Raw genomic sequence first — 12,433 nt, forward strand, 5'->3', positions numbered from 1 at the left:
GAACCGCGGTCCCTGATGCCTTGCTAAGCTTGTTCCAAGTAGGTGCTTTAGACCACTGAGCCATCTCTCCAGCCCCAGATAGTAAATTTCAATGAAAAGCACCCTCAGTGCTGGATAGATAAGAGAAAGTAATGGGACATAAGTGAATCAGAGAGTAAATGTATGTCTGTTTATACAGGACAGCTGCTACTTATTCTGGCTTGCTGTTGCTGTATGCTGTGCTGTATGCTATACTGCATGTCTAGCCTTGCCAGAATGTCCAAGATTTCAAGAGAAACCAAAAGAGCTGATGTGTTTTCAATGCAATATCTCTAGCTTTCATGATGCTGAGGATTAAATGCAAAGCCTTCTTATTGAGCTACATCCCTAGTCCTTTCCTCTCTAAAATTTGAGACTGCTTAACTAAGTTGCCTAAGGTGGGCTTGAACTTGTGATACTACTGCCAGTCTCCTAGAGTGCTGGGACTATAAGCACATACCACTGTGCCTGGTTTAAAGTCTCCAGCTTTCAATGCTGCTAAATGACTGAAAAAATAGCATTCAAATATTAAACATGTCTTTGGAAAGGAAAGCACGTATAGCGGTCACTACATTTTGTCAATTTGCTTGGATCCCCTCAAAGATTCTATACTCTGGGATGTGGGGGCCTCTCCCACCCCATTGGGAGAGCCCACGGAGGGCCTGCCCCAGATTGACTCAGCACAAAAGGGTATATGAAGAGGTTGAAAAAGGATTCGGTGTTCCACTTCCTTAGAGGAACTTCAGTCTTCCCAATCAGCTTGGACTTCATCTCCTGACTTCCAGGGCAGACTCTTTGGCCTGTGGCTTGGATCCTTCAGCTTTTCATCTCAGACTCTAGCTTTCATCACAGATTCTTCAGCCTTCCATTGAAGATTCTTCAGCCTTCCATTGCAGACCCAACAGCCGACAGATAGAGACTTGCACAAAATCACTGCCGTGATTTTCAGATCTTGAGATTGAATCCTTCAGTCTTAGGTGGGCAGACACCCTCTGCACTCTTCCTCATCTGACTCTGTGGCTGACCATAGAAAGCCAATCTTATAATTTCTTGAACATTTGTACATCTTGTGTTACATCTGTTCCTTATATTGTATCTGTTCCTCTAGTAAAACCTTGACTAATACAGAATATGTACCACTCACCATTACCCCTAGTGATCTACTAGTGAAATTTTGGCTTCCTCCTTATGTTCTCCTGGACTAGAAGTCCTAGTCCCAGAGGGGGGAAGGCTTGTATCAGGAAGCACAGCAATAATACCATTGAACTGGAAGCTAAGATTTCCCCCTGGTCACTTTGGTCTCCCTATGCCTCTCAGGAAACAAGCTAAAAATGGAGTCATGGTGTTGTCAGGAGTGATTGACCCAGACTATCAAGGAAAAATTGGATTACTACTCCACAATGGAGGAAAGAAAACATATACATGAAGTATAGCAGGTCCTTTGGAGTACCTCTTAGTATTGTCATGCCCTGTTATTAAAGTGAATGGGAAGCTGCACCAACCTAACACAGGCACAATGACAAATGGTCCAGAGCCTTCAGGAGTAACGTATGGGACACTCCACCAGGAAAAAAACTAAGACCTGATGAGGTACTTGCTGAGGGCCAAGGGAATACAGAATGGGTAGTAGAAAAGATAGTTCTAGTTACCAGCTATAGCCCTGTGATCAGCTGCAAAAAAGATGATTATAATTGTACCATTTCATATATATATATATATATATATATATATATGTTATGATATAATATGGACAGATTTAGTACAAGTTCTTAAGAATTATTAAACCTGTGTTAATGTTGAAGTATAAGCATCAAGCAAAAATCTTACCTTCTATGTAAGGGTATTAGTACATCTCCATTTGTACACAGGATAGTTATAAAAATGTTAGGCACAATTGCATGCATTTTTTTAAGTTTAATCTTTTTTAGTTTAAAGAGAAAAAACCCACAAAATAACAAAGATAACAGCAACACAAAAAAATAAAAACTGTATAGAATTTCAAAACAATATGATAGAAAATTAACAATGGTTCTTATGTTTGCATAGTGTTATCTTCAACACAGTTGCTCAGATGGCCAGACATAAGAATGCAAGATTGATTAAACAATTACACATTAACTGTTCCTTTCAATAAATCAATAGAAATTAGTAGTACAGTAAAATAAATCTTATTTAGACACCCAGTCCTTAGGATTACTGTAGTACCTTCACCACATCATTTACCGTATGGCAATATTGTAGTGTTAATTTTCTTCATCTATTATTTGTGCTGCTGGTTCCTCAAGGATAAGAAACTATATATTACTCAAAAAATTTTGTAGCATTTTTTATTGAGAAATAAATATGAATGAGACAGTTTCAAAGCTGATTAATAGGACAGTTTCGATGATCAATACGTTGTACATTGTTATCTTCTTAGTGCTTATCCCTAGTACAAGAAGCAGACAGGATATCCTGTCCAAACAGTATTAGTACACCTCTTTCTACTCATTGAATTAAGCGAAAGTATCTGTATATCTATCCTAACTATTTTGTATATATAAATACAAAATGATCTTTTCTTTGTATCCCTTTTCAAAAAAATTTTTTTTGTCCCTGTCAAAGGTGGATAATCTATTGGCATCTAAACACTATAGGTGTTTGAATTCAGCTAAACAATCCAACACTGTCTAGCAGTCTATAATATTAGTGGGTTATCCTCAGAAGGCATTGACTTGGTCCTTTAACAGCTCATCGTATTAATATGGTTTTACTTTATATACCTCATTTTTATACTTTTCTGCTGGATGGTTAAGACCAAGATAAAGCAAGACCTATTTAACAAGAAATGTAACTTTTGTATCTGATAAGGTCAGTCAAAGTACCCTTGGGATTTATCCTGTAGTCTTGTCCCTCACTTTGTAGATCCTTTGTCAGTGTCAGCCATGAGGATGAGTCACGGCCATTGCTTCACCAATTTGCTCTCTGTGAAAGCCTGAGAGAATGTTTTTTTCTCTCCCTGTGACTCTCCCCAGGCACACTATACATCATTGATCACATTCCTCTGAGGCTCCATAATCTTCTTGATCAGAAAATTTGGAGCACAACTGAGTTACATGTTGTTACAGTACAGGTTCTCCTATGTGCTGAGTCTTCACTGACCTTGAAAGGCTATGGCCAAAATGTTGGCTGACTTTGCAGCCCTTCCTTTTCTCCACATTTGATCTGCTAACTTAGGTTGTTAACCCTCCAGAAGAGAAGCTAATTATTAACCTGCAATATATGCAGTTCAGTTTAACCCTATCTGTTTAAATATCAAAAATCTTTGGCATATCATGGAACAGGTATTTTCCATCAAATATTGGTAAGTTCAACTTTAAAACCTTACAGAATATGAAGGAAAAATAATTTTATAAGGGTAAAAATAAGCATTTACATATTTTTACAGAGAAATTTAGAAATCTAACCATATACAGAATTGAAACAGGACAGACTTGTGACATTTCTTTTTATTCTTGTGTCTTTTTTCTTTATTACCCTTTAAAAAAACTTTACTTGAGAGACATTATGGCAATAAATGGTATGTCATGACAAGAAGTACATATTTAGAAGACCAGGATGGCAGGCACTCCAAGCGTGACCACTCTGTTACACATCGCCAACCTCAGTGCAGCTACCTGGCTCACGGGCACCAGGATATACAGTTAGTCAGGGTGAGAATCTCATCAGCCAATCGCAAGTCTCAAAAACCTGCTGATGTAACCCAGGATCACTGCCCCACCCATCTCGTGCTTACAAATGCATGACTTTTCCCCTGTCATGTTTCCCAGCTTTTCTCCTTGCCCACTCTTCATTGTCCAATCCTCAAGTTCCTGCTTTCTTTTCTGTTGTAACTTTCTATATGTAATTCTTCTTTTAAGTCCTTATACTAGGGAGACAATATGATATTTACACATATGGGTCTGTTTTATTTCACTTATATCTTCAAGTGTCATCCACTTAAATATGAAGGCTTCAAGTCTATCATTCTTTATAGTTGAGTAATATTCCATTATATAAAAGTACCACATGGTTTTCAACTATTCCACAAGTGACGGGCATCTTGGTTGTTTCCAAGATCTGGCTATCACAAAATGTGCTGCCATAAACATAGGTACACATATATCGCTATGATATGATGCTTTCAGTTCCTCCAGGAAAATTCCCAGCAGGTGGATAACAGGCTTGTATGGGATTTCCAGTCCTAGTTTTTTACGGAGTCTCCACACTGATTCCCATAATGGTTGCACCAGTCTACACTCCCACCAACAGTGGAGAAGGGTTCCCTTTTCCCCACAGCCTCAAAAACATTTGTTGTTGGGTGATTTCTTTATGATAGCCATTCTTTGTGGGGCGAGATGGTATCTCAGTGTTGTTTTAATTTGCATTTCATGGATGGCTAGTGATGAGGAACATTTTTTCATATATTTATTCACTTCTGTAATTTCATCCTCTGAGAAGTGTGTGTGAATCTCAGATGCTCATTTCTGGATTGGGTCTTTAAATTTAGGGACCCTAATGTTCTTTAGCTCTTTATAAATTCTAGAGAGCGGACTTTTGTCTCAGTGCTTATTAGTTAAGATTTTTTCAAAGTTTGTGGGTTGTCTTTTCACTTTGTTGGTAATTTCTTTTGACGTGAAAAACTTCTCAATAAGAGGTGGTCCCAGTTGTTAATTCTTTCAACTGTTTCCCGTGCGATTTGATTTTTGTTCATGAATTCTTTGCCTACCCCTATGTCTTCATGAGATCCTCCTACTTTCTCTTCTGGGAAATTTAGTGTTTCTGTTTTAATGTTCAGTTCTTTAATCCATTTTGATTTTAGTTTAGTGCGTGGTGATAGACCTGGGTCAAGTTTTAGTTTTCAGCATGCAGAAAGCAAAATTTTCCAGCATCATTTGTGAAAGAGACTATCTTTCTTCCAATAAGCATGTTTGACCCCTTTGTTGAAGATCAGGTGGCTGAGTGCATTCCTAGAGGCCTCTGCATCTACTAATCTATTCTATTGATCCTTAGGTCTATTTTTTGCCAGTACCATGCTGATTTTATCACAGTAGCTTTGTAGTATAATTTCAAGTCAGGAATTGTAATGCCTCCTATCTGTTGCCCAGGATTGTCTTTGCTATTCTAGGTATTTTTTGGTTCCAAATAAATTTTAGGAACAATTTCTCTAGGTCTGGGAGGTATGTTGGTGGTAATCTGATAGGGATTGCATTAAATCTATACAACAATTTGGTAGTAAGGCCTTCTTCACCATGTTGGTTCTTCCTATCCAGGAGCAGGGAATATCTTTCCATTTTCTGAAATCTTCTACAATCTCTTTTTTAAGAGTGCTGTAAATTTCCCTGAAAAGATCTTTGATTTCTTTAGTTAGATGAATTCCAAGGTATTTTCTTTTTTGCAGGGCTATTGTAAAAGGTATTGATTCTCTAATTTCCCTCTCAGTGTGTTTGTTATCTCTGTAGAGGAATGCTATTGACTTTTGGGTATTGACTTTGTATCCTGCTATGCTACTGAATTTGTCTATGAATTCTAGTAGCTTCTTGGTGGAGTTTTTTTGGTCTTCCAAGTAAAGTATCATGTCATCTGCAAATAATGATATTTTCACTTATTCTTTACCTATTTTATTCCTCTTATTACTTTCTCTTGTCTAATGTCTATAGCTAATGATTCTAGAACTATATTGAATAGGAGGGATGATAGAAGGCATCCTTGTATGTACCTGATTTGACAGTAAGAGATTTCAGTTTTTTCCCCATTGAGAATTATATTAGCCATTGGGTTGTTGTAGACAGCTTTTATCAGATTGAAGTAGAGGCCATCTATTCCAACTTTCTGTACGACTTTGAATATGAATGAGTGCTGTACTTTGTCAAAAGCCTTTTCTGCATCAATTGAGATAATCATGTGTTTTTTGGTTTTCACTCTATTGATATAGTGTATTACATTTATTGATTTTCGAATATTGAACTATCCTTGCATCCCTAGAGTGAATCTTACCTGGTCATGGTGTATGATCTTCTTGATGATTTGTTGCATTTTATTTGCTAGGATTTTATTGAGAATTTTCACATCTATGTTCATGAGGGAGAATGGCCTGTACTTCTCTTTCTTACTTGCGTCTTTCACTGGTTTTTGTATGTATGTAATACTTGCCTCCAGGAATGATTTTGGGAGAACTCTTTCCTTTTCAATTTTGTTGAAGAGTGTGAAGAGTGTATGGATTATATCTTCTGTGAATTTTTGTAGTATTCAGCTGTGAATCCATCAGGACCTGGACTTCTCTTTGTCAGCAGGCTCTTTATTACATTTCATATTTCATTGGCTGTTATTGGGCTATTGAGAGTTGTTATATCTTCTTGATTCACTTTTGTTAATTTGTACCTTTCTAGGAGTCTGTCCATTTCGTCGGTGGCTTCTATTCTGTAAGAGTAAAGATTCTCAAAGTAGCTATTGATAATCTTCTGAACTTCCACTGGGTCTGTAGTGGTTACACCCTTTTCATTTCTTATTGCTTGTATTTGAATTTTTTCTTTCCTCTTTTTGATGAGGTTAGCTAGGGGCTTATCTATTTTATTTCATCTTTCAAAGAACCAGCTTTTTGCTTTTTTAATTCTTTGAATTGTTTTCTTCATCTCAATTGAATTAATTTCTGCTCTAATTTTTATGATTTCTTCCCATCTTTGGACTCTGGGTTTGGTTTGTTCTTCCTTTTCTAGATGTTGGAGGTGCAGGATTAGGGTTTTTATTTGTCCCCGTTCTGTTTTGCTAATGTGTGAGTTCACAGCTATGAATTTCCCTCTGAGTACTGAATTCATTGCATCCTATAAATTCTGATATGTTGTGCTTTAATTTTCATTGAATTGTAGATATTGTTGAATTTCTTGTTCTATTTCATCTGTAAACCATAGATTGCTGAGTATGGTGTTGTTTAATTTCCATGTATTTAAAGTTCTTTTCTGGTTTCTTTTGTCATTTATTTCCAGTTTCATTGCACAGTGGTGAGATAATATGCATGGGATAATTTCTGTTTTCTTGCATATACTTAAGCATGACCTATGGACTACTATGTGGTCTATTTTAGAAAATGACCCATGTACAGCTGAGATATTTGTGTATTCCAATGTGGTTGGGTGGAACACTGTGTATATGTCCACCAAGTCCATTTGTTCCAAGCTCTGGTTCAGTTCTGTTACTTCTTTGCTAATTTTTTGTCTGGTCGATCTATCTTTTGGGGATAAGGGGGTGTTAAGGTCTCCTGTTAAGATTGTTGTATTGGATATTAGGTTTTTCATGTCTATTAAGTTTTGTCTTATATAGTTGCATGCTCCCGTGTTTGGTGCATAGATATTTATGAGTGCTACTTGTTCCTCTTGAATTTTTCCCCTAACTAGTATATAGTGGCCTTCTTTATTTCTTTTCATCATTCTTGGTTTGAAGTTGAGACTCTCTGAGAACAAGATTGCTACCCTTGCTTTTTTCTGAAGTGCTCGGGCATGTAGTATTGTTTTCCATCCTTTGACTTTCAGCCTATGAGTTTCTTTATGCGTTAAGTGTGCTTCTTGTATACAACATATTGTTGGGTTTTGTTTCCTAATAAACTGTGCCAGTCTATTTCTCTTAATTGGTGAATTGAGTCCATTTACATTGATGGTTAGAATTGAGATGTGTTGACTTATGATTGTCATGTTATTTAAATGCTGTTTTTAACTCTTTTTTCTCTTGTGTTTAATTGTTTGTCCTACTGATTGGGAGAATTTCTGTTCTCCTTGGTGGAGTTCTGATCATTTTGATCCCTGTCTAGAACATCTTTCAGTAGTCTGTGTAGCGTTGGATTTGCTATCATGAAATTCTTAGTTGTTCTTTGTCATGAAAGTATTTCAATTCTCCATCAAACTTGAAAGAGAGTTTTGCAGGGTATAGTAGTCTAGGTTGTAATTTGTTTTCATAGAGGACTTGAAGTACTGTGCTCCATGCTCTTCTTGCCTTCATCGTTTGTAAAGAGAAGTTGGCCATAATTCTGATGGGTTTTCCTTTGAATGTGATCTCCTTCTTTTCTCTAGCACCTTTCAGTATGAGATTCTTGTTTTGGATTTCTGGGATCTTGAGTATTATATGTCTCGGTGTGATTTTAATGGGGTTGAAGTTATTACGAGTTCTGTATGCTTTGGTGACATGAATGTCAGATTGTTGCCCCATATTTGGGAAGTTTTCTGCTATGACTTCTGCCCATATTCTTTTTATATCATTTGTATTGACTCCTTCTTTCTCATTGATGCCTATTAGTCTCACATTGTTCATTTTTGCATCATTTTGCAGGTGATAATTTTTTTCCTACATCCTAGTTGTTTTTAAAAGATCTTTTCTTACCTTTTCACTAGCTGCACCAGCATCTTCCAGATCTGAAACTCTATTTTCACTTTTACTCAAGCGGTTTTGCAGGCTTGTGATTGAGATTGTAAGTCCTCTAAATTTCTTTGACTCTGCTTCATGTGATCTATTTCTTTCCTGTATTGCTCATTCAAGGAATCCATCATTTTTTAAATCTGCTGTATGTTTTTTAGTCAATGTCTTCTTTAGGAGCAATTATTAATTCTTTTACTGCAGAGTTTTTTACAGGTTGTCTTTCCTCTACATGTTTCTGTATTTTATTCTTTAGTTCAGGTGCTACAAATTCAGAGATTTCTTTTTTCATTTCAGACACTAATTTTGCTTTGAGTTACTTTAATCCTTTCTGCAGTTGCTTATTTACTTCCAAAGCTACTAATTCATATATTTCAGCTAAGCTAGTGACCACTGCTTCTGTTCTGGGTGAGCATTTTGTTTCCTCCATATGTTTCTGCTTTTGTTTCTTAAGTTCAGATGCTATGAGTTCAGTTTTTTGGTTTTTTTTGTCCTTCCAGAAATTAATTCTGCTGAGTTCCTTTATATCTTTCTGCTGTTGTATATTTACTTCCAACACTATTTATTTATTTATTTCAGCTGAGTTAATGTCCTCTGCACTTGTTATGCGTGGGCTCAAGGCCTGAGTATGCATTTTGCTCCTTATCTTTATCATTTCGTATAGCACTGACCTCTGACCTTTGGTGTAGAGCTTTGGTGCAACTATATCCTTATTACTTAATGAAATTTGGATACTGATATACCAAGTTCTAGTTCATGCAGTTGTGCCTGGCTTGGGTCTGGCTACTGTGCTCAGCACCTTATTGTTGTTGCCCTTGGAGGTGGGCCTGCTGTACCCCTCTGGTAAGATGTTCTGTTCCTTTATTACCTGTGTAGTTTTAACCCTAGTCTCACTGCAGGGACTTTAGCTGCAGGGTTTTACCCTAAGGCTGTATGCCAGGTCTCGTCTGGGTCTAGAGGGGTATGAAGAGCAGGGGCAAGAGAGCACAGAACCTCTCCCACACACTCACAGGGGCTGTGCTTTGGTGGGTCTGCAGGACTCCCAAGAGAAGATTGGAAGTTCTCACTCAGAGTGTGGTCTGTGCTGGATCTCATAGGGCAGGGGAGGTCCAGAGAAAGCAGGGAAAGGCCTCTCTCATGCAGCAGGCCTGGGCTTGGAGCGGCAGGCATGCACAGGACAGAGCAGAAGCTGTCCTCCACACTTGCAGGGCCTGGAATGGTCAGATATGGAGCAGGCCCAAGGTGCAGAGGAAGTTTTCACTCAGAGGGCGGACTGTCTACATGCATATTTTTGTATCTGGAGACAGGTTTAAAGAAATATGTCTAGTCACCAAATTGACAAGGGGTGAATTGTAGTGCTTGATACACTGTGTCAACTTGGCTGGATCAACTCAGTGGTTCCATACTCTGGGCTGTGGGGGACCCACCCTGTGGGGTGGGAAGGACTGCTCCAGAGTAACTCAGCAGAAAAAAGGCACATAAAGGGGTTGAGGAAAGATTCATCATTCTATGTTCTCGGAGGAACTTCAGTCTTTGCAGTCAGCTTGGACTTCATCTTCTGGCTTCCAGTGCAGATTCTTCGGTCTCTGTCTTGTATCCTTCAGCTTCCATCACAGATTCTTCAGTCTTCTATGGCAGACCCATGAGCTAACTGATAGAGACTTGCACAGAAAACTGCAGTGAACTCAGACCTTGAGGTTGAATCCTTCAGTCTCAGGTATGCAGACACCCTCTGCACACTTCCTCATCTGACTCTGTGGCTGACCATGGTAAAACAATCTTGTAATTTCTTATATATTTATACATCTTGTGTTATATTTGTTCCTTGTATTATATCTTTTCCTCTAGTAAAACCCTGACTAATACAGAATATCTTAGGAAAGTTTCCTACCTGAGGACCACCTCTGCTGGAGAGCATCAGAATATACAACCCCAGCCATTAAAACAGCTCAGATTTTTTAAAGTAATGGTAAATTGATATTTGCTATATAGATATAAATATAGAGATAGACTATAGATATAGATATATAGAGATGTAGATAAAGATATAGATATAGATCATATTTTTGATGTAGAATATGGCATTTTACTACTTATATACAAGTGATCAGATAAGAGCAATTGGAATATCACTTCAGACATATATTATTTCTTTGTGTTAAAAACCTTTTCTTTATTAGTTATTTTTATTTTTTTGATTCATTGTTGTTAACTATAGTTACCCTACCATTTTACCAATCACTAGAAGCTATTTTTTCTATCCAATTACTCCTCAGTACTCATTAATCACCCTCCGGGGCCAGGGAGATAGTTCAGTGGTTTAAACACCTGCCTGGAAAGTGCAAGATCCTGAGTTTGATGCCTGGTATGAAAAAAAATGATGTTTTGGGCCTGGGAGATGGCTCAGAAGAGTAAGTGCTTCCCTGGCAAGTGCAAGGGCCTGAGTTCAATCCCTGGTTCAAAAAAAAAATCCCAAAACAAAACACCCTCTGTCTGAAAGCCCTCTCCGTACCACTCTAGCCCATCAATACTTTGAGTTTATGCTCTCCTTCTATAAGATAAACTTTTTACGATTACACACATTAATGAGATTATGTTGTACTTGTCTTTCTGTGCCTGGGTTGTTTCATTTAACTTAACATTCTTCAGGTCTATCCATGTTGTCTCAAACGACAAAATTCCATGTTTTTTGTGAGCCGAGAATATTTACCCTTAGACAATGTTTGGCTTGATAAGGATTGCTCATTAATAGAAGAGCAAGAGGATCTCCATATAGAGACAACTTTCTTCATCTCTTAAAGATCTCATTAAATGGGTTTGAATAAGGCAATTGAATGGAAGAGTCTAGAGATTTATTCAGTAACTAAATTCAGCCACTATTAACTCTTTATGGAAGGACTGCCTGCTCAGTAGATTAGCCATGGGAATTACAAAATCTCAGTGCATTTCTTCTAACATTCAATATATTCTTCTATAATTTTATTTTACTGAGAAACAAATAGCAAAGAGATAGATTCAAAATTGATTAAAAAGACAGTTTCAATAATTAATACATTGTGCATTGTTATCATCTTAGTGGTTACCCATAGTACAAGATGCAGACAGGATATCCTGTCCAAACACTAGTAGCACAAATCTTTCTTTGCATTGAATTAAGCCAAAGTAGCTGTATATCTATCCTAACTATTCTGCATGCACAGACACAAAATGATCCTTCCTTTATATCCCATTTGTTTGTATAGTACTGTCAGAGATGTGTATTCCATTGGCATCTAAGTACTACAGGTGCATGAATTTAGCAAACAATGCAACACAGTCCAGTAGTCCAAAATAGTAGTGCGTTATCTACAGAAGTTATTGACTTGAGCCTTTTATAACTCAAAATATTAATATTGCTTTACTTTTTATATACTTATTATTTTCCATAACTTTATGGAGAAACAAATAGCAATGACACAATTTCAAACCAAATTGGTAGGACAGTTTCAATAATTAATATATTGCATACATTCTCCCTAGTGGTTAATTGCTGTACAAGATGAGGACATGATATCCTATTTTCAAGCACCATTAGAACAAATCCCTCTATTCATTAAGAGAAGGTAACAATATAACTACCGTAACCACTTTGAATACACAGGTACAAAATGGACATTCATCTGTATAAATTTTTTTTGTTAAGTTCCATTATTTGAATATTATAGGCATATAAACTCAGCAAAATATTCTAAAAGAGTCCAGTAGTCCATAATAGCATTGGGTCTTCCACTTGACTGGCAATGTCAGAAATTGTTGACCTGATTCACCTACAGCTCAACATAACAGCATGGCTTAACTTCTTACATTTCATTTTTATATTTTTTCTGCTGGATGGTTAAGACTAAGGTAAAGCAGGATCTATGCAACAAGAGTTGTAGCTTTTGGGTCTGATAAGGTCAGTGAAATCCCCTCAGGATTTATCCTGAGATCCTGTACCTCAGAATGTAGAACCTTTGTT

Source organism: Octodon degus, unplaced genomic scaffold (genome assembly GCF_000260255.1).
Source record: "Octodon degus isolate 3935 unplaced genomic scaffold, OctDeg1.0 scaffold00117, whole genome shotgun sequence".
NCBI lineage: Eukaryota > Metazoa > Chordata > Mammalia > Rodentia > Octodontidae > Octodon > Octodon degus.